This window comes from Apteryx mantelli, chromosome 12 (genome assembly GCF_036417845.1).
Source record: "Apteryx mantelli isolate bAptMan1 chromosome 12, bAptMan1.hap1, whole genome shotgun sequence".
NCBI lineage: Eukaryota > Metazoa > Chordata > Aves > Apterygiformes > Apterygidae > Apteryx > Apteryx mantelli.
In genome coordinates this window covers 11,350,857-11,370,628 of record NC_089989.1, presented here as the reverse complement: position 1 = coordinate 11,370,628, position 19,772 = coordinate 11,350,857, and the positions used below count along the sequence as shown (strand labels likewise).

Genomic DNA, 19,772 nt, shown 5'->3' with positions numbered 1-19,772 from the left:
GTTTCTTACTGAAAGCTAGAGCTCTGGGTTTCATCCGCAAATGTCTAGTGTACGACTGATCCACTTCCCATTGGCTTCCCTTGGAGTCCTGGCATCTCTTGTCCCTCCCAGACCAAGCTGTGAACCTCCACTGATTTTGTGGAGGTGCTGAGACTCCTCTTTCGCTACCCCAGGCACCTCAAAGGTGATGGCGATCTGTTACCAGCACACTAAATGCTGTGCTCCCTTGCCAACTTCCCAAAGGCTTCTTTAAACAGAGGATATAAGTTTTGGAGGAGAAGAGCAGTTGCTCCACTCTGTCCTTTTATACATTAGAGGGAGTCACCAAAGCAATTCTGTCCTCCAGCCTGAGAATTAAACTCTGTGGAAAACGCTAGCTAGGGTGAAGGCTGGTTGTCTATGTCCTGTGTGTGCCTCTGTCAGTGCCATCTCCATACTGGTTTACGTGTAGGTCTTATAAGCAATTCCACCTCTGCCCCATGGTTTGTTGAGATTTGTTGAGGCCGAAGGACACTGACATTCTCTAAACCTGGCCAGCAAGGTCTTACTTTTTCTGAGCTTCACTAAAGATACAGAACCACAGCAGCACACAAGAACAATTATTAAACGCTGTTAATTAGGGGGTGTAAAGATGGGCTCTCTCCCCTTCTCCTTTGAAACATGAAAGCCCAGAGGGAGCCTTTATTAAAGTCAACAAAGAAATCTCAAAGGAAAAAATTCTCTCCTTTATTGTGGTCACACGCATTGTCTCCCGCCTAGCGCGACCTGACATGTGAATGTAATTACTGGCTGTGTCGCATCAGGGCACAGGCACGCTGCACCCCATAGCCCCCGTCAGGAGAGGAGACAGGCACAATCTGCACTGTCGGTCTAACATCCAGCCGCTCGGATCCTCATGCTGCCGATGCTGAACATGCAGCATCTGGAGTTTGCTTTCGATTGATCATTTATTTTTGTTAACTGCTTTTGGTTTAACACATTCCCTATCCCAAAGCAACCTCTGATAAAAGCAGTCTTCAGCGCCCAGCATAGCAATTGGATTTCCACCCTGGATTTTCCTGATGGAGGGGTGGACTTTCTAACTTCTTTACTCACCAGATATGTTTTCCTTGTGTGTGTTAACAATGAACCAAAGTCCACGGCAACCTGATTACGGGGATGCTTTTAGCTCGTTAAAGCCCATCAGAAATATTGACGATTCCACTGTACTTTTGTCAGGAGTAGAGTCGTAAGCCTTGAGCTTCTGCTCAGTTACATCAGAAGCAAACACAATATTATTTCTTCCTCAAATGCTTAAATGGCATCCATTTGTTGTCATAAATACTTTGTTCTCTTTAATCCCAAATGACAAAGACAGGATTTCTGCTTTCTTCCTAACCCTTCCCTGTGGGGAAAGGTGAGGTATGGATGAGGTCAAATACATGGGGGTCTTGCACTGAAGGTCCTGTGTCTTTGTTGGATGCAGGCGGTGAGGACAGAGCACAATGTGTTGCACTATACATTTATTGTATGAAAGTATGAGGAGATGGATGGCCTTTGAGGAGCGTGCATCTCCCCTTTGCCCTTCTCTGAGCTGCCTGCGGGCTGGTAGAAGCAAACCCTCGATGTGCTGTCGATTGTCTGCGATACTTTGGTAACCACAGAAATAAAACAGGATGGATCCGTTAAAAATTTCAGAGTAGTTCAGGCACCTACCTGAACTCTACAGAAACATCATTGATTGTTATTATTGGAAATCTTCTGTTTGAACAGGAACAGTACAAAATCCACTGTTCTCCTCCTCCTCCTCCTCTGTGCCGTTCCTTTATTTTGGTCTGACCATGTTGTTTCTAGAGCACTTTCAAAAATACCTGGATTTTGTTTTTCATTTTTTCCCACTGTTATTTTAGAAATGGGGCAGCGTCCTCATGGGACACTCCTGTAGATGGCACCCCCACCGACATCCCTCTGCACGTTGGGAAGATAGGGCATGAGTTTGAATTTTTCAAACCAAAATTCTCCCTCATTTTCTTTTCTCAAAAAAAAAAAAAAAAAAAGTCCTGTATAAAAACAAAACGATTTCCACAGAGAAGCATCCAGCTGCTTTCTTCTAACACCCAGATAGCTTAGCACATCCATCTAATCTTGTGCCTTTACTGCTGGGCTGCCTTGCCACATCTGAGAGGCGAGGGATAAGCCAGCAGCCAGAGCCTGTATCTGTGAGTGATGCTGGTGGCGAGGAGCGTCTGGCAGTGGGATACTCTCTCCCAGCCGCTTTTTTCCCCGGCTGTAGGCTCTAGTTGTTGGGCAAGGGCGCATGAGCCTTGCTCTGATCCTGGCCGAGCCGTGCAGGAGCCGGCTCTGCATTGCGAGGAGACAGTGCAGTTAGCTGTGTTTCACAATGTGTTGCTTTGGGTGACCTTTCCAGTGAAAATAATTAGAGGGAGACCATGTCTGCTGTTGGTAATTGGCTTCATTAGCTCTGAGGTTAATTCCGGGGATGTGTTCAGGAAGCGAGAGAAGAGGCTCAGGGGAGGCTGACCGGTTAATTACTTGTGAAATTAAAAGTCTGTCCGCTTTCTCCTTTTGTTTCCAAACCGGCCTGCGGGGATAGCGCGTACGTATGTGCAGTTTGAGCGTAACTGGGCAACCTGGAGAGAGGTGCGAGTTGTGTCCTTTCCCTGGCATCGCGGCGGCTGTGTGGGCAGGGAAGTTTCCAGCACCTTGGTACAGATTTCCCAGAGTATTAGGGCATTTGAGATCACAGGTCTGATTCTGCAAAGACCCGTTCAGTTGCCTAGGCTGTGAACGAGGGGACAGCTGGACTGAGCATTGACTTTCTACAGCCCACTTCTCAGAGCTACGCGGGTGCAGAAGGGACGTCCGTTTCGGGAGACCTCTTCTTTCCGGCAGCAATGAGGACCTGGGGGAAGGAGCAGGCGAAAAGCTGGGAGTGGAAGCAGGGCGGGTGGGAGCACGAGAGCGGAGCCAGGGGAACGCAAGAGTGAGAGGGGCTGGGAGTGGCGGTCCAGGGGCTGGGCATACTGATGGGCCTTGTGGTCCTGAAGGTGGGCGGCAGCTACAAGCCCGCTCCGTAGTGCTTCCCAGCGTCAGCAGTACTCCAAGGACGCAAGTGCGGCTGTCTGTCTGTCACCGGGGCTGTCCCCAGCAGCGCCCCAGAGGCCTCCCCGCGGGGCCATGCCCCCTCCCCACGGGGCAGCTCGGAGACCAAAGTCCAGCGTTTCCCGCTGGGAGGGCAGCACTGCTTCATTGTGTTTGTAACACTTCTGCCTTCTTGGAGTCTCTTTTCCTTTGTCCATGAGCTTTGGTCTCACCAGAATAATTAGGCATTTGACCCCTTGACAGCTGTGTTGTTTACAGCAGCACAGTGTCCAAGCGGGAGCAGTGGGAGCATGAGGAATTAACACAGTACAGAGGAGAAAGAAGCCAAAATGAGGGCTGTGAATCTCCAGCCCACCCTGTGATTTGAAGGGTGAGGGAGGATGAAACTGTAGAGCAAAGCACTCATCTCTGATTCAGGATTTGGATTCAAACAAAACTTTATCAAGAATGCTTTGCAAAATGGCTTGGAATGAACCTGTCTTCCAAAGGGGGCCGGGCTCAGTGCGCATCCCCCAAACTCAGAGGAGCTGGGTAAGTGCAGACCTACTTGCGAACAATCTTGGGAATGGACAGCTGCATAACAGCACCTCATCCTCCCCTTCCCTCAGGTTTGCCAGTCATTGGAATAGGCATACTTGTCTGTGGGATCTTTTTTTGTTTTTTTTGTGAACTCTCCAAGCTTTTGCTTCCAGTATTGCCATTTGTAATCGAATCTGCACAGGCTTTGGCTTCCACGTACTGGCGCTGAGCTGATTCCCAAACACCCATCACTTGGTTGCATCTTGGCACCTAATGTGTCAGCCATCACTTCTGCGTGTGGTTTGGCGGGTCTTACTGAAACCAGGAATGGGGAGAGGCACTGCCGCAGTCTGTTCTCTTGCTTTTGCCTGCAGTTCTGATTTTAAAAACTTGTTGTTGTCTTGTGGGACGTAGAGGGGAGCAGGGAGAGCAGAAAAGTGAACCTGAGCACAGCCCTCACTCCTCGCCTAACACCTGTGGGAGGTCTGTAGCCAGAAACTGCAACTCAAAATGCTCCCAGAGTTAAGCACAGCACCTGAAGGGCAGTTTGGTTTGCACTTGAGGAATGCTATGTTTGTATGGCACATCTTTTACTTTGCAATAAAGAGATGAAAATGTCGGCTTTGGGTGTTTCTCACCGCTGTGAGTTGAGAGCAACATCAGCGGGGAGCAAGAGGTCTCAGGTTTTTCAGGAAGGCAATAGAGTCAAGCTTAAAGAAAGTGAGAGAGGAGCAGTTGGGAGTACATTCCCATGCTGCATATTTGTGCAGGAAAGAGGTGAACAAGCCAAAGGAAAAGCATATAAACAACAGAGAGAGAATCTTGTTGGCTGCCAGTGTGTTTATATCTTGCAGGAAAGAGCTTAGCAAGCTTCATGTGTCTCTAGTTAGTCAAGAAGCAAAGATTCCTTTCTTTTAAACAATAATAGAAGGAGAGGAGTCAAGGAAGTCACGTCTGTATTTCCTGTCCCTATTTTGGCATAAGGAAATACTGTAGATTGTACTCTAATAAAATGATCAAAGTTTTTTTGTTTGCCTGGTTTCCCTTTCCTTTAGCGTACAGTTCCCTCTGAAAGCTCTTTACAGTGTTGTGTGGATGACAGAAAGGTGGGAAGTGTCTGGAGTCTGGGTGTGTATAAGAGAAAGACTTTTCCTTTTGGCCTGAATGAATAAATGCTCAAGCGTGACTGGACTCAGGGAGGCTTTGTAAAAAAGGATTCAAAAAAATGTCATCTGATAAAGACTTGGCTTGTTAAGGAAGCCAACAAGACCTGGACATGCATGTGCCAGTCCGTTTCAGTGGGTACTGGGCATTTTATGCTCTCAAGCTTTTTGGAAAATCCCACTTTCAAATTCCTGGTTAAGGAGCTCTTGTTGTGTCCCTTAAGCCCTGGTGTTAAAATCATCTCTAAGCACGTCTCTACTCAGCAGTCTGTACTCTTCCAGCAAAAGTGTATCCACTGAGTGAAGGAGAATAGAGAGTTTCTTAATGGTAGAAACATGCTTCAAGAGTACGTTAGATCGTCTCAAATCTTCAAATTTCTCACTTGTGTTTGGGGTCCAATTCTGCAGCCTTGCTACAGTAAGTTTGGTGGGAAGACCACATTCATTAGCGATTGCAGTTAAGCTGGTGAAACTGATGTATTTCTCTGATGGTTTTACTTGAAATGGTTAGTTCCGGTTAGTATTCATGGGGACGTTCTTCCCGTTCTGAAGAGTATTGCTGAAATTCAGCATGCTTGAGAGCAATGAGGTCCTGCAAGAATTATTCTAAAAGCCCGTGTGCTAGATACCCAGTTCGTGTAAATCTGCAATAGCTTTATGGAAGTTGAAACAGCTACGCTGATTTCCATGAGCTGGAGTTGCGTCCCATGATAATCTAGTTGCAACTGATACCTCTGCTATAGAAATTCATAAGTGGTTTCAAAAGCTGTAGAAAAGCTGTTGCTTTCTATTCCGTGCTGTAAGATCTTTTCCCCTAAAAGGTCTTAAAGTAAGACATATACTCATTAGTTCACAAACTGGTCCTGATTTTTGCAAATGTGTTGCTGGTAAACGTTCTTTCAGTAGTTTAGGCAGTTTCCACCCAAAGGCTTGTTTAATTATGGTTAATTTCTACAGTTTGGATGGTGGGTGGCTAGTGAGATCACATAGCATTGTTTCTGCTCCATGAATCAAACCCTTAAAGCTAGAATTGAAGAACCAGCAAAAAGAGGTAATAAATAACATGTTTCTAGGAAAGATCTTTGGAGAAATAAGTGTTTGGGCAAAATTAAGGAGGTCTTGTGAAACTTCTGGACATTTTCTTAAACACCTGAACACTCTTTAAAGATTATCTCAGATTGCGAAGAGATGTAAAGCTACCCCAGCACTTTTATTCATGATACTCTTAGTGAATCTTTAACTTTTTCTACTAGAATTAGTGCAAGTATTGGTTCATTTGCAATTAGTATTTAGAACTCGGTGTTTTTCTCTAAATCACCTAGTCGTTTCTCCCCCAGAGTCCCATCTTTAGCTTTATAGCCTCTCTGCAAGGACACAGACTTAAATCAACACTTGAGCTGCAGTCTAGTGGTATTTCTCCACCAGGAAAATACCTGGCACCTCTTCACCAGTGGATTTTAGAAGACATGTATTGAAAATAGGGTTATACTTGGTCATTTCTCCCTATGCTGTCTTTAGTGCTAGCATAAAACTCCCCTCTCCTTTATCCTTGTCATTTATGCATTTCAATAGTGCTGAAGGAGGCAGAGAGCATATTGCAAAGGCAGATTATTCAGAATAATCATATGCTAAGTATTGCAACTTTGCAGGCAACTGGCTTTGGGAAGATTGAACCTGAAATGAGGTTTGATGATGAAGGTGAAATGATCACTTCTAAATGAATGGAAATGCTCTCCAGGTATTTTTAGGAGAACTGCGAGACTTGCCTAGCATATGTGAACTATTTTTCCTTCCCTGATCCTGCCCAACACCCATTTTCTCACTTCCCTCCATTCCCTCCCTCCCTTTCACCTCTTCCTGTAAATGAAATCTATGATGTGATGTAGTCAAAGGATTCGACTTGTGGCAGAGCTGCTTGTTTCTCTGCCAGTTTGTGACAAGTCACTGAGACATTGTTGGGTGCAGAAAGATTGAAAGGAGCAAACTTATTCCTTGCCGGCCCACCAATGTCTTTTACGTCTTCAGCATCCCACACATATGGCTGGGCTCACATGAACCAAGGTCCGCAAGGCTTTCTTCCTGAGAATCAGAGGAGAGGCTGGTAAATCTGTCTCAATTCCTCTTCAGCCTAATGCTGTTTTTAAAGCAAATACCTATGAATCAGTTATGTACAGAGCTTGCCTTTTAAGGCGCAAATCTCATCCCACTAAGCTAGTCGTTCTGTGTGTCGATTTTCATCCTTGAGGAGAAGCAAGAAATGCAACAATGCATGAAAACAAGAAATAATGAGAAAACCTGTTTGATTCTCAGACCAAGATTTGGTTTGCACTGATGTTTCAGGTCAGCTCTGTCTTTCTCTAATTAGTTCAGCAAATTGGTGTTGTGTAAAATACAACCTGTGTTCAGTTGTGTAAGACCAGTGAACAGAGAGCTCTCGAGCAGAGCAGAGCCGACATTCATTGAGGGTGAGCTCACCTTCATTATGGGATTTTACTATGCTTGGCGGAGGCTTCAGAGAGCTACCACAGCGCAAGCACTCGCTAGTAATAAACATCTGGAGGCCAGAGCTATTGCTCTGTCTGTCTGCATAGCATCTTGCACAGAGAGGTCCCAATCCATAAGAGAAGTGTGTAGCAAATAATAACAAAATGAAGCAAAGCGATTTCTGGCAAACACAACTAATTAGCCCATCATTCTTCTGTTCCCTGGAGATGATCTAACAGAGTTGTCTTCTACATCCAGTGATTAAACCCTTTATGTAAATATTATTTTAGTTGTCTTTAAAATTTATTGCTCAAATGTCAAGAATGACATTAGTGTGAGAGAGGCTCTTATTTCAATTACATTTCCTCTTTTTCCTTCTTTCTCTCTCTTACAGTTTCTGTGGAGCCACTTGTGTAGATTATTTTTTAGCAACTTTCTACTTTGTGATTAGATACTCTTGTCAGTAGGCCTGTGGAGGTTTCTCATTTTTTTTAATCATCTTTAATGTCACTTTTTTTTCAGAGCTCTGAGCTGGAGAGCTGTGTAATCCTGTCATAACTTCAGAGATTGGCACTTTTCTTGCCCAGTCTGACAGGCATGGTTGAGTAGTTAGCACTTGGCCCTGAGGGTCAGGGCACCTCGACCTATTTTGAGGTGTTTCCTGTAGTTGCCATGTGACCCTGCATGAGTCACACACTGAAAAATGTGACTGCAAACATCAGTAATTAGAATCTCTTAATCCTTGGCTTGACTTTGCAAAAAGATGGGTTCCTAGCACTGTTGCTATCAGTGAGACCTCCTGGAGTTTTGTATCTTGGACTTTCTTAAAGGACTGCTGCTCTTGGGGTCCCCAGAATGGTGCCATCACATTAGCGCAGGAGGTGGTTGCCAGTGTACGAGCAGAGCTGCTTGCTGTGGGCAGTGTGTGATGTCAGGGTTCTCCCACCTGCCCTGCCTGGCAGGGAGCATCCTACCAGTGTGCATTTAGGGGGAGGTTTTGAAGGATTCAGTGCTGGCTTTTATCTGTTCCTGTTGAATACAGTAGGAAGTATGTAGGGGTTGACCTCAGATTCCCCAAATCCTACCCACCCCTGTTGATTCAGCAACATCCCTTTTTCTGGCCAAAGGTGGAAAGTCTCCCACATTCAGAAATGCTGAAGTTATCCATCACGTTATCCAGGTAGTGTCAAGTTTATCTAAACAATGTCTGCAAGCCTTTTCGCTCAGATCAGCACTTACCGAAGGATCCTACACCAGCCTACACATCATTTCTGTGTAACAGCCTGTGTAGCGCAGGAAACAGGTACATTCTCACATCTGCTGAACAGCAGAGCAAAGCGGGTGGTCAGGCTTGTGGGCTGTCTCTGTGCTGCCATCAGAGGCAAACCAGGCTTGCTCATTTAAAACCAGGGCAAGAGTGCAAACACATCCACACTGTTTGGTTTAATTCAGACCTTCGGTGCCACAGGGGAGGGAAAGGGGGAACATCAATGAGGCTGTTAGAGTGCAAGGTGCAAGATGCCTGCTCCCATTGGGGCAAGCTTGGTCTTGGCAACAGTCAGATTCCAGTCTGACAGAAAGAGAAGAATGACTGTTCCTTCCAGTGAGTGAGAAGCCTTTCTGAATCAGAGATGAGAAGCTAGATAAGAGTGTCTGCCTCACGAATACCAGAAGAACTGGAGATGCCATTCATTTCTGTGTCCCCCATCCCTCCCTGCCCCATGGAAACATTATCATTCCTAGCAATGATGTTACCACCCAAAGCAAGATAGATTCAGTCACACAGTCACAAAAAGTCACTGCTCCTAAGGACTTCCCATGCAAGAATAACTTAGGTCCCAGAAGATTTTTCCAGAAAGTAGTAGATGGGATCCTTGCAGCTGGTGGGGATTTCTTTGAGGAAAGCAATGTTGAAGGAATGACAGCAGGTGCTGTGCTGGTCCTGAGAGAGCAAACCTGCCTCCTTCAGGTTTCTAGCACTCAAGAAACCTGCTAAATGTGACCTAATGGTGAACAGGTGGTGTTGAAGGTGGCACTAGTACACAGCACCCACTGTGAACCACAGTCCATGGCTGCCCAGCAGTTGTGTTTGGTTGGTGCTGTTGGCCAGTCAGTAACCAAGTGAGCAATTGCAGGAGAGGAGCATTAATCTTCTAGCTGTGGCTTTGAGCTGCTATTAAGGAAGCCTGGGTCCATTTCTTTCAAAAATAATCCTCAGCTGTGGGTGGGTGGTTCAGCCTCTCTAGACCTGACCCAAAGTCATTTTGGTCTCATAGCCTTCAAAACAATAGTGATAACTTGTTTTTTCTACTCTTAACCCACTTGGTCTATTCTATGAGCTTAGCAACTGTCTCATTTTGTCCCATAGTGTTCAAAACCTAATCACAATGAAATCTTTGGGCACCATATAGTGTAGATAACTAATAAAATAATATTTGGAGTGGGCTCTCTTATGGATATACGTGCTGGAATGGAAGATATTTTTAGCTCTGTTTTGCAGAGGGATAAAATAAGTCTCAAAAAAGTTAATGAAACTTGCACACACTTTTATGCAGACCTGACCTGCACTACCGCAGCCCTGAGAAAGCCTCACCTGGTGACACGGGCTTTTCCTGATGGATGTGAATCAATAGCTGAATGTTTTAAGCACAAGTCAAATGTATTTCTAGGGTCTTCACCACAGACAATTTCACCTTTCACCACAGTCACGTGACAAAATGCTTGTCAGGCCAGGTGGCATGCAGTGACCATAACAGTAACAACAAATCATTTCAAGAAGTACCTGAAACTTTTATGTATATTACAGAATGACCACGTGAAACAGTTAGAGGATGTAAAAGGCCCATGAAGTCTGTCATTTTGTAAAATGACTGGAAATTGTATTAATTTTATGAAATGCATGCTTTCACAATACGACCTGTGGCCCATGGTTATTTAGAAAGTCAGTAGAAGCAGAATTCCATGCTCCTGTCTCCTTTGCTCATACTAAACATGTGAGCAATATATATAATAGTAAGTGTTTTATCTCCATCCTTCCAGAATTGCTGCTTTCCATATACTGATGTAGAGAGGCATTTGGACAAAGAAACTGAAATTTAACTCATTTCTAGTTAAAGCAAAAGCTCTGTTAAAGGCTCTCAGCTTTTCATAGCTGTGGAACTCTAAGTTGTTTTTCCATGCTGCTGCAAAATAACAGTGCTTTTGGCAGACCCTGCTTCATCTCAGGAGTTTCCTCAAGCTTAGGCTGTAATTAAGGCTGCAACAAGATGAGGGAGAGCAATTCAGTGTAAGGGTGGAGGAAACTGCTGCGTTTTAGCTGCAGGATTATGGATGCATTAGCTTCCCTAGGTGCTAACCAGACACCCTTTCTCACCTCTGTAATTTGCCCAGCCAAAGTGAGGAGGGAACCCATCTGGAGGTACAGGAGACGAGGTAAGCCACAAGCTTGGAGGAGTGCTGGCTGTTGGAGGTGATCACCTTGCTCATTCCCGGGGGCGAAGGCGTAGCACAGTGCTCTACTCCAGCAGCCTCAGTCCTGGCTGAATTCACAAGGAGCACCTGGCGAGGGCTTGTTTGTACTTAAAAACATTCAGTGAGCAAAAAGCGCTCCCCAAACAGCCTGAGAGGCAGGCAGATTAACCAGGAAAGTACGGGCTGGACACCAGCAGACTGGTGGGTCTTGCATGACAGCATAGAGCTTAGGTCATGGAGCCATGGGAAAGGGCACGTTGGGAGCAGCCACTGTGGACCCAGGTTATTGGCAGAGCTCTGTGAAGGGCCAGAAAGTTGTTCAAGTCTTTTGGGGAGAAATGACTGCAGCAGTCAATGGGGAACTTGAATGATGCAGTGACTTTCATCCTATATTGCCATGACAACTACCTTTAATCCAGTGAGCTAAAAAGAAAAGGAGTATGTGTTGCACAGTGGAAGATGAGGGCGAGATAACTATGTTTCTTCTAGTGGGACAGTCTGAAGTTGTGAGATAAAATGCAAGGACTGTTTTGTCTGTGCCCTCACTCTTTTTCCTTATTGTGTCTCCCAGTTCCTCTTGCCTCAGGAAATTGGGTCCTTTCTCTTCATCTTCCCTGACTCGCAGTGTGCGTTTGGAGTAGGAGCGTGGGAGTGCTCTCTGGCTCTGGTGCAAGGAGTGTTTGGGCAAGGCAGTTGCTGTGCTAGAAATTCCTCTGCTGAAGAGCCTTTTCCTTTTCCTTTGGGCAGGTAGGCCCAAAGCCAGAGGTGCGGCCTCATGACACATTGGGTCCTAGAGCCATTCTTTAATTCGTTCATGTTTGAATCTTTCTCAGGGCTCTCTGATCGCTCGCCCTCCATCGCATTGTTCCTCTTGCTCATCCTTAGCCAGCTTTCTTCCCTGTTGCGGGAGATTTCTGTGCCATCTTTTTCTGACTCAGCCTGATTCCTCCACGTGCCACTTTCATGCTGAGAATCATTCACCTCCCTACTTGGCTGCAATGTCTCATTTTCTCCCTCGTAGTGTTTCTGTGTGTCTTTTGATGTGCCCTGATGCTCAGTTTCTTCCTTAATCCGTAGGCAAAGTGTGCGTGGTGGTAGCCCTCTCTAATGGCTTGGCACTGTTACTAGTTTACAGGGCTGCCCTTTTAGTATAAATGGCAGTGTAGGTTTTAGGTGGAAGCCCTGGTGAAAACCCAGATATAGGATAATTACAGCACCACCCTCTCTGTGTATTGTTTCAGCCTCTTGAGCGTGCAGGAGTGTAAACCACAGCTTGGCAACCTGCTGTGGATGTGAGTGGTGTTTGCCTCTGTTGGGTGCATGAAGGCAGGATGTTCAGCTTATCTGTAGGCCATGTGTTGCCAGTGTATGGACAGCAAGGCAGGGGACACGGCACTGTCACCTGTGTCCCTCTCTGTGCTCTGAAAAGAGGTAACATGTATTAAAGAGAGAGCTGTCTAATGCTTTTGCAATCTCACCAGAAACACAGGTCTGTACAAAATCTCCTGCTGGGGTGAAAGGAGAATTAATGGACACATTGCTGGATGTGCTTATTTCCCCACAGGGGAAGATCAGGCCAGACCCTCCAAGTGCAGTAAGAAGCTCTTCAGAAACTCAAGGCTGAGGTGGGCTTTCACAGACACCAAGGGTGGGGTCTTTCCTGCTTAAGTTCAGGTCTTCATGACACAGATGTGTCAGCGTGTGAGTTAGATTCCCTTTACAGAGAGACTAGTCCTTTAGAAAGTCAGCTCTAACACTCCAGACTTCCTTGAGAAAACACAAAATAAGTAGAAATTTCAAAAAATGCAGCCCATTTCTCCCCTCTCTGTTGTGTAATGCTTGTTGCTGGATGCTGTTTTGGTGACATTTTGCATTTTGGATTTCTTCTGTCATGGACAGAAAACAATATGACCTTGTGCAATCCCTGGGTGTCCACCCAGGATGTTTGCTGCTGGGTTTTCTGCTTAAATATTGTCTTTTTGTGGGGAAAAGATCTAAGATTTGCAGTAACCATCAGATCAGGCTAAGGTAAACCAACTTAACTCTGAAGGACGCCGCTTTCTTCTTGAAATGAGAAAGGAGCTGTCCCTAAGTACAAGACAACTTTTAGAGCACATTAGGAGTAATTAGCTGTTAGACTGATGGACTGAACTGAGGAAACAAAGCCAGTGCAATTAGGTGGTGTATGGTTGGAGGGAATTAGTTAATTTAGGCTTTGATTCTGTCCTTTGAGAAGAAAACAAATGAGAAAACATCTCATTAAATGAGATGAGTTGTCTTAATCGTTGGCTTGACATTCCTGTTCTTTCTGTTGGGCTCCTTTTATCAGAATGTTTTTGGTACTGCTGAGAGTTACCAGACAGCAAACGTGTTAGTCCTGGAGAAAAATCTGTCTTAAGACATGTCTAAGAAATTTCCTGGCAGAACTGCACTGGTGTAAGTAGACCTCTGTATTTGGTGCACCCAAAGCGTGTGTATGCATGGCTTACTCCGGGATAAGAACGATGCTACGCAGTTATACGGCTATAACCCTGGTGGTACAATTATACTGGGATACTTCTGGTTATAAACTTTCTGGAGTGGACATGCCAGTAAGCATATTTTGACTTAAATCACACTATCTGCTGAAGGCAGTGTGTATTTCTTTCTATGTGTGTGTATATATATATATATATTTAAGTAGGCAGCAATTTCGCAGTGTTGCTCACATCAGCCCACGAGTCCTACCTCATCAGTAAAATATACTGTGACAAGTTTGCCTTTTGAGGAAAGATAGATACCTCTGTCCGTTCTCTCAGTCAGCAACAAGAGCTATGTTGGAGATGGTGTCATGGCAAGCCTGTCTCTGTCATCGATGTCAGACTTGGGATGTTTCAGTCATCTCCCATCCAGGCTTTTTAGATCGGTGGCCAGCAGGATGGATCAGTAAATGAAGCACTCTTCTTGTCTGAATTAAAAAAGCAAGTCCTTACTCTATCTAATCCCATTGATTTCAATATGCATTTTAACTGGGCTTATTATGGCAAGAATTTTTACCTGAGGAAAAACTTAGCTCATGAAAGTCATAAATATATAAGCCATATCCGGATGGAATGGGGCCAATCTCAGAGAGTTTTTAATCAGTTCTGACCAAGGAAAATCCCTGTGCTGGGATTTTCTTGTTCCCATTCCATGATCCATATTTGTTCCAAGATGCCAGCTCAAAATATATGTGAGGAGTCCCATTCTCACTTTTATTACAAAATGTGGTAGTTGGAGGGGCTTGGAAGCAAGGTGTGAGAGGCAATTATAAAACCTGAGGTTGGAGGCCATTCATGACTTTTATGAGCTCATTTCCTCATCTATATACAAACATTTGGCCAAAGCCCAATCTCTGCAAACTAGCTTTGTTCACCGCTGGTTTTAATTAACAGGAACAGTCCTGTGCAGTGTTCCCAATAAACGAATGACAAAGTATCAGTCTTGGTCTCTGGCAGTTTTCTCTTCTTCATCCCGCCAGAGGGCCTTTTTCTGAGCCCCAAACCAGCCCCTTGATCTCAGCTTCCAGGAAACCTTTATAAAATTCAGACCAGATTCTTGAGCAAGAACCAAATGTTTCAGCCAAAAAGATTTTTTTCCTTTTTTTGCATTTTATTTTTGGAAAGGGTGAACGGAGGATGATTAAGTCTGAACAGATGATATTTTCAATGGCACATTTAGCATTTATCTGACAAGGTTCCTATGGGTGCAGCCGTGCTGTTGTTTTCTTAAAAATATCAATTAGGACAATGTGTTTAAATGTGTTTGGCTGTTACCTTTTTTCCTTATGTTTCACAAATACAACCAGTAAGTAATGTTTGATATGATTTGCTTCACAGCACAGCAGTTGTAGGGGCCGCTCTGCATAAAGCACAGTAAGAGACGGGCTCTGCCTTTAAAGAGCTTGTCAAGCGAAACAGCCAAAGAGCAAGAGAGAGGACTAAAATTACCGAACCCGTTTTCACGTAGCAGGGATGGAGGTGGCACACCGTCCCGGGGCAAGCGTCAGCACACAGCTCTTCCCACCTCACATGAGTCCTCACGAGGCGCGTGGCTGCTTCGTTATTTGTCACGTAAACTAAACTAAACTAAGTCAAACTGCTGCCCTTCAGCTAAACCTCCCTCGCTGGGGCCACGGCAAATTCATTGCCCCAAGCCCTGCCCAGTAGGTTACCCCCGTGGTGGGCTTAGTTTCCAGGAGCCCTGTCAGCATCCCATGTCTCCCAATCCGTGTCCCGTGGTTGCACAAATGGAGGAAACCTGGCGTATCCTCGGGTCTCTGCCCTGCTGAGCTGTTAATAAAACCCCCCACTGCACGGCACTGAGCAAGGGTAATGTTTGCGTGTCTCTCTATCTGTGATTTTTGCATGTTGCAGTGTGTGCTTAGATTGCCGTGTGTCTCCCTGAGCCAGGGCCCTGCTCTTGTCCAAAGTCAGAGGCCTTGGTGCATTAAAGATAGGCTCTCTGCAGGCCTTAGTTAACTTCCCGATTAATGCAGTGGCATTAATTATTCATCAAACCGCCAGTGAGGCCATTAAGTTTCCTCTTCCTTTGAAGACACCGGTACCTATTTCTCTAACGACAGAAAAGGAGGAGGATGCAGATCTAATTGCAGACATGCAAAGTGAGGAAGACTCCTCATCTGTCGCTTTCATATTGTGCCTGAAAAGCCTCTCTTTTATGGAGGTGTCAATAGCAATTTCATTCCCTTTTTAGAGGAACAAGTGCCTTTAACCATTTAAACTCACTTTAACGTACGGCTTTTGTGCTTAGGTCAAAGACATAAGGTGGAGAAAAAGGGTCCCGGCTCTGCGCAGAGTCTCCTGGTGGGGAAGGTTCAGCCTGTGGCCGGAGGGGTCACGGGTGCTGCTCTGCCCTCTTGACCTGCCGACCGCTCCTGGTGGCGACAGACCTGTCATGGCCGAGCTGAGGGTGTCCTGTGAGGCTGGGAACGGAGGGCTGCGTGAGCAGGACTCGGCCTTTTCGGTTTTAAGCCTACAGCTCCGCGTTTCAGGCCGTGGCTGGGGGCACTGCCTCCCGCCTACAGCGCGTCCGGAGCAGCCTGGGCCGGGCAGCCGGCGCCTGCCTCCACCTCCCCGGGGACGTTTGCCCTGTGCTTTGAGCGCTGCCTCCCCTGACTTTGTCCCAGGCAAAACCGCTCGTGAAAACGGCCTGCTGCTGCCCACAGGGGTCACCTTGCTGCAGAGCTTGAGACGCTGCCCAGACGCGGTGGTTTTCTTTCTTGTTCAAAATGTTCCGAGAGCTCCGGGCTAAGTGCACGACGGCGGCTTTAATAAATAATAAAAGACATCAATATTTCTGGGTGATTTTATAGCCCCTCCTATCTCAAGATCTCAAAACATTTCACAAATGTTAATTTATTTAGCCTTGCAGATGCTCTTGCCAGACGTTTTAGAGTGGAAAACAGAGTCCGGATGAGGAGGGCGGAAATCGAGTCAGTGGGAGAACAGGAACCGGAGCGCAGCCGCTCGGACTCCCTGTTCCGGGGTCTCTCCCACTTCCGAGTAATAAGCCCTTTGAGTCCCACTTCTGAGCATCTTGTGTTTGTATAAACGCTCAGGAATGCTGGTTTTGCTCACTGAATTTTACACCTGTAGCACCATTTTGATTAGTTAAAAAAGACAATTCTTCCTTTCATTAAGGAAGAGAGGAAGGCTGCTTCCACATGTTGAAAGTGCTTCCAGTGAGCCTCAGTATAAATAGCCCAGAAAAAAGGTGGTGCTGTCCGCCTAGTAAGCACTGGCCTGCTTTGCCTGCACGCCGTGAGCCATGGCTTTAAGGGAACAAGGAATCTTTGTACTAGAAGAGTATTATGTTGACATTAAAATGCAATAGAATTGAGTGGTAAGGGAAGCAGATCTGGCCCAGACAATCTCATCCTCTAGGTAGCATTAGGCGAGTTTAATGGTTAAACAAAGATTTTTAATGAGGTTTGAGGCTGCTTTGCTTTCACAGAGCTGGTTTATTTCCTTTATTAGGGACTGTATTAAACCTAGTCTCAGTTAGCTCATTGCTTGAGTGAACTTGATGAGGCTTTGCTGAGAAGGCTGGAGCACCACAACAGAGCTGTGTGAAAGCCCAAAGGAAGACACCCCATCCTCCTTTCTACGTGCTTTCAAGTTGTTCGCTTGCTCTCCAGATTTGAGTGTTTCTTATGCCATTGCAGTGGTCCTAGCTGGCTTGGTCTAAAAAGGGAAGCAAATGGCAGCAAAGAAGGTCTAGAGCCAAAAGAAAAAAAGTAGCTTTGCCACAGGCTTTCAAGGCAGGGAATACATCCTGCTGAAAGCAGCAGTGTTTAGAGAAAAGGACTGAGATTTGAGGGGAGAAACCTCAGAGGATCTATTACAGTCCTGGGGAGGAACACCTTAGCTCTCTACTTAAGAGCACACATAGGCAAATGCAGAAACTCCTATCCAAAGGCTGGGGCAGCTTTGGATATGAGTGTGTGTATATGGCCAGAGCTTAGATGAAATGAAGCAAACTACTTTACATTCCTTCAAAATATTGAATTCAAATGTAGTTGATCTCCAGGCAGTCTGTTAAACTGTGATATGACTAGTGTGGCTACTTGTCACAGGAGCAGGTGGCTGAAGTTGAGCCAAGTGAAAGAAAGGATTGTGGGAGAAAAGTGATGAGTGGTTTGGGTTTTTTTTTTTGTATCCTGTCTAAAGTCACTGTCTAGTCTTGGCACAAGGTAGCAGGGAAGGAAAGAGATAAGGCAAGGATCAAAATGATTCTTTCTTGCTGACCTAGGCCTGTGCGTGGTTACCCCAGCTTTGATAGCTTGCCAGGACATACTGTTTGAGCTGGCAAACTCTAGCGAGGAAGATTGTATCACCTTGGCAAAGCCTTTTCTCTCATTGAAGATTTAGTTGTTCTGGAACCAAAAAAACCTGTGGAAACCCAGATCCCCTTTCTGTTTCTGTTTCCAGACTGAGCAAATGAAGAGGGGAGGGAGATGTTTCTACTAGAGCAGCGGAGCAGAGGAAAATGTGCAGTCAACAGTTGTTTGGAGGGCTTTCCGTCTGCTGCTGCTTCATTAAGAGGTAAAGTAACACAAAAACACTCCCGTTAATGATCACAGAACAGTGAGGGGATTAAAAGTTATGTAAAACAGGCACTGTGATGGTTAGTACTGTATCAGAAGATGAAGTCATTTCCCTAAGAAATACAGGAATGTAATGTCTGTACTTGTATACCAGGCCACAAAGTAGTGAATCTGATTCAGGAATGATGTTGGAGGCAGTTTCCAAACCATATCAAGATGTTCCTTATCTAATACCAACCCAAAATGGCTACGGCTAACACCAAGGGATTATGTTTCCACCACTGAAAGGCTTCCTGAGTTCCCATGTAACAGAAGCAAAAGAGAATCCAGCTGGTTGGGGTTTTTTTGTTTTTTTTTTTAGTCGGCCTCAATTTTACTTTGCTCTGGTGCTGGCTTGCTAAATTGGAGGCGGATTCATTTGAAAAAGGTTGTCATGGAGGGGGTTGGCCTGAGAGTATTTAAAGCAGTAACTTCCCTCTGTTGATGGATCTGGTGATGCCGAAGGCCCCTGTGCAGCTTTCTAAAATCTTACACAGTTGTAAGCTGCAAGGGACAGTGCTCTTTCCGGGTTTTTAAAAAATTATTTGAAAACCTGAAGAAGGTACAGAATAGAGCCACAAAAAAAAAAAAAAAAAAAAGATGAGAGCTACTGGCAGGGTGAAGGCCTCAACACCTTTACCTGTTTAGTGAGACAAAAAAGAAATGAGAAGTGACTTGACTATTGTGTCCACGTACTTTCACAGAGAGAAGGCGCCAGATATGAAACAATTCCTTAGTCTTGGGAGGTAATTCAAAGTGAGCCCCCCTGGCTGGAAGATGAAGCAAAGAAAGTTCAGTCGGGCCCATGTTTTTGGCAGCAGGAAAGTTGAGCCTTTGGGACAAATTGTCCCCATGGAGGATTCGTTATTGTCTCAGAGGCTGTAATAGTCTCTCATTTCAGATGGGTCTTAATCAACACAAGCCATTAATTGTAATAGCAGGGTTATTAGGTTTAATACAGGGTAACTGAGTGAAAATGAATAGGCTGAGATGTACGGGAAGTCAGAAGGGATAATTCTTCCTGGCCTTACAGTGTGCAAACAAGCTTTGTAGTCCTAATGTGAGCCCCAGAGGCCTGCTGTACTTTACTGTGAAAAGAGAAGGTTTTCATTAACAACCAAATGCCCTTCTACACTATTCACAGAAGTTGGAGCATGTTGCTGCAGTAGAAATGGCACTGTTCAATTGAGTTTTTAAAGCACTGGCAAACATGCACACGTTTTTGCAATGCATAGCAAAGTCTGCAGGGTAGTAAGAGGTCAGGCCCGTAACTGCAGAAAGTGCTGCCTCTCACCGTCTCCAGCTGCTAAATAACAAAAGGAGAATAAGGAACTGATTCAGATCTCTATGAATAGTTACGACCAGTGTTTGTATCGTGAGGTATTCGAAGTGCTGTACGTGCATTAAATAATTGCCATGTGATGAAAGGTCAGCCAGACCACTGCCATTTACAGCCAGGCGTGTGAGCAAACTGGAGCCATGCATAAATATTTCTTCAGCGTAGGTGTCCCGTGAGCAGCGAGGGAGGCAGCAGGAGAGGCAGAGCATGGGAGTGGTGATCTCCCTGGTGTGAATGTCACTGCCCTTTCCCTCTCCCCGCTGCCCCAGCACACCAAACCCTCTGCAACACAGTGATGAAAACTTCTTGGCGTTATTTAGAGAAATGGATTTCATTCTGTTTACTTTCTGCTTTGAGCCTGCGTTGTTTCTGATTTTATAGCCAAGTATATCCTTTATTAAATTTCTTCAGTTCCCCATCAGTTTCAGCCACGTTCAATCCTATTGGTCTTCAGAAGGGAGAAAATGTGAATCTGCAGTTCTCCCAAAATCTGGAAAAAAATACAGCCATGTGACAGTTCAGGCTTGGCTTCTCATCTGAAAGATGGAACTGCATTTCTAACAATGCA

General features: G+C 45.3%; 1 long non-coding RNA gene across 2 annotated transcripts in view; it reads left to right on the top strand.

Annotated features, from left to right (window-relative positions):
* Positions 1-19,772, top strand: part of LOC136993163 (uncharacterized) — a 182,537-nt gene that overhangs the window by 62,278 nt on the left and 100,487 nt on the right. For both annotated transcript variants that reach the window (XR_010885365.1, XR_010885366.1), the window contains exon 2: positions 17,711-17,824. This is a non-coding gene — a long non-coding RNA (uncharacterized lncRNA). The remainder of the gene's footprint in view (positions 1-17,710; positions 17,825-19,772) is intronic.